The following is a 3,099-nucleotide window of genomic DNA, read 5'->3' on the forward strand; positions in this document are numbered from 1 at the left end:
ATATATATATATATATAATATTGTAAATAACTAATTTCCATAATCATTTATTGTATTTTTTGATAAATGTATTTTTAATAATTATTTATAAATCTATTTTTGTTTTGATATTTAACAGTAAATTGTCAATAATTATTGGGGATTAAACAACTATTATTTAACTTTTGAAATTTAACTTATCGTATTTATTATATTTTTGTTATAAAATTATTTTTACTAATTATGTATTTTTTTATAATATATTGATTAATATTTGTTTGAGGTTAAAATATTATTTGGGATTGCACTAGTCTATTGTATTTTCATTATGAACTTATTTTCCATAATTGTGTACTTTTGCTATAAATTTTCAATAATTATTAGAGATTAAACTATTGTTATTTATTAGAGATTAAATTATTAATTTAGCTGAAATTAGAAGTATTCAAGGATTGATTCAGTTCGGTTGTAGGCTCTTTCGTCTACCAAATTAATCTGGTTAGGTCGGGAGTTTGTCACCCGAAACGATTGACCATTAGTGAAAATCCGTCAACTGAGATTGTATTAGTTTGGTTCTATTTTCGGTATGGTTTATTTGTTTAGAAATTAAATTTAAACTTAAAAATGAAATTTAACACTCTTTTTTTCTATCTTTTTCCAATTGCTTTGTTTAGAGTTTTGATACAAACTTGTGCTAATAAAAGTTGGAATGAAAACCTATATTGAAATCAATTCATATTAAGTTTGTCCGATTTCTAATTCAAATCTAATTGGATCTGACTAAACCGGACACAAAAGGTTCCATTTGAATTTTGAATCTAAATATATTAATGGATAAATTTTGATCTAGGTACTTCCCATCATCGTTTTGAAGCTAAGTCAATTCTAACGGTGTGCTGCCTTCCAGCCTTCGTCATTTCATTTTCATTCTTATCACATATTCTTTCATCAATTGTGTGATTTAATTGACTAAATAAGTTATGATCAGTTGCAGGTAAATTAAGAATCATTAAGCATTATATTCCACGAATTAGCTGATGATGTTTTCCAAATAACAATATTTTAACTATAAATAAACCTCACATGATAGGGACCACGTGCTTGAGAAGTCAAGAAAGCAACAGTTGTAACTAATTGTTAGTAGGGGTGTCAATTGGTTGGGATTCGGTTCAATCCGATACCCAATTCAATATGAATTCATTATAAATGGAGCAGATTTAATCTAATCTGATGAATACTTTGAATCGTTTTAGATTGATTCAATTCAATGCCTAAACCATCCAATTCAATATATATATATATATATATATATATATATATTATCAAAATTGATGAATGGGTTTTGATTGATCAAAACTCTTTCCATACTATATCTTTCCTGCATCATAGATTTTTTTTTTTGCAAAGCCAAGAAAACTCGACCTAATACTTCCCGGCCCACCATTGCTTACCAGTTTGAACATCCTTTCTTCTACAGCATGTATCATTTACTTCCTCAATCCAAAGCTCAAGTTCACGACAGTTTCTCTTTATCAGAAACCACCTCCACGGGTAGTATCATTCCACCGGAGTTTCTCCATGAAGCAGTTTTTTTCTGGAGGTGCACCCTTCTCCCCACTTTGTTTTATATTTATTTTGTCCATTTTTTCTTTTCTTTTCTTTTTTCAGTTTAACATGTTGTTAGCTGTTACTGCAGATAGGTTCTGGGGAATTGAAGCTGCATATGGGCGTGTAGATGGAGTTGTGAAAACGGCTACAGGCTATTATGGAGGAACCCTTAAGAAACCAACGCACAGAGAGGTGAAACTGATAAGTTACCCATCTCTCATTTCTTCTATTTTTACAACAATCTCTCTTTCGTTTTTCTATATTTCCATTTTAAACAAAACTAAAGACGTCTTTAATTTCTTCTTGTTTTTACAGGTCTGTGAGGGGCGTACAGGCCATACTGAAGCCGTAAAAGTTGTATATGATACGCGAAAAGTCCGTATCATACAGATATCTCTGATTTTTTCTGGGAAACCCATGATCCCACCAACAAATTATACTTGGCAATTCCCTCTCCTTTTTCTATAACTATGCTTTCAATTTACCTTTGCATTTCTTCTTTCCTTTTTTTTAGTCCTGACTGGAGACTGTTGCAGAACTTTGGGATTAAAACACATTATTGATCTGCAATATTTTACGCGGACGAAGATCAAAGGAAGCAAGCGCAGGAGTCCAAGGTCAGACAGCAGATGAAGCTGAACAAGAGAATAGTCCCAAAGATCATTCCTGGAGGATCAGATTTCTGCCTCGCAGAAAACCAACACCAAAAGTATTATTTGCAGAAGAACTACGGACTCTGTGAGATCTTGACTTTGCGAAGTACGGAGCAATTCGTGGAATCCAATACAGCTTGCAAACTTAATGGGTATGTATCGAAGTCACCTTATTTCCATCAGCGGTGTCGTGGTGTAGTTGGTTATCACGTCAGTCTAACACACTGAAGGTCTCCGGTTCGAGTCCGGGCGACGCCATCTTTTATTTCTAACCTTTTTACCCAGTTGGCCAGCTGGCTATTAGAATCCAATTTTGTCTCAGTATCGTCATTATTTTAATACGAAGTGATTGTTAATTAATAGTTCTTTTGATTGTTTTTGCAAATGAAGGATATTGGCGATGGATGGGAAAACAGCCACTGATTGGTTGGAAAGACTCTTAAGAAGTCATAACTTGCCTAAGCAAGCCAAGTTAATATGTGAAGGAATTATTGAAGATTTCAGTAGAAACGACGGAGAAGAAGCTGCAACTGCAAATGCATCGTAAGTGCAGATAGCTTATACAAAGGATGAAACCCATCTGGATGCGTAAAAGGCAAACTGCATCACAAGCCAAAAACCAGGTAGGAGAAATAGAGATGGCACACAACACAACTGTGTGAACCAAACACCCTTTTTTCAAAAGGAAAAATGTTATTGGTGATAACTTTGATTTTTTGGTAGGTTACAGTAATGCTATTAGGAGATGCAAGCTGGGTTGTAGGCAAGATATCCAAAAACAGTTGATTCCACTGTGTTTGAGGGTCTGAAGAAATGGTTCTGTTTTTGTTAATAAATATATAGCAGTGGTTTCTAGTTC

General features: G+C 33.3%; 1 long non-coding RNA gene and 1 other non-coding gene across 2 annotated transcripts; both read left to right on the forward strand.

Annotated features, from left to right (window-relative positions):
• Nucleotides 1–1,347: 1,347 nt before the first annotated feature.
• On the forward strand, nucleotides 1,348–3,099 carry LOC148854904 (uncharacterized). The gene is made up of 4 exons (XR_016112249.1): nucleotides 1,348–1,579; nucleotides 1,676–1,779; nucleotides 1,903–2,392; nucleotides 2,631–3,099. It is a non-coding gene; the product is annotated as an uncharacterized LOC148854904 (long non-coding RNA).
• TRNAV-AAC (transfer RNA valine (anticodon AAC)) lies at nucleotides 2,425–2,498 on the forward strand. Its single transcript has one exon. It is a non-coding gene; the product is annotated as a tRNA-Val (tRNA).

The sequence above is a fragment of the Nelumbo lutea genome, chromosome 4 (assembly GCF_056320005.1).
Source record: "Nelumbo lutea isolate HS-2025 chromosome 4, American lotus-T2T, whole genome shotgun sequence".
Taxonomy (NCBI): Eukaryota; Viridiplantae; Streptophyta; class Magnoliopsida; order Proteales; family Nelumbonaceae; genus Nelumbo; species Nelumbo lutea.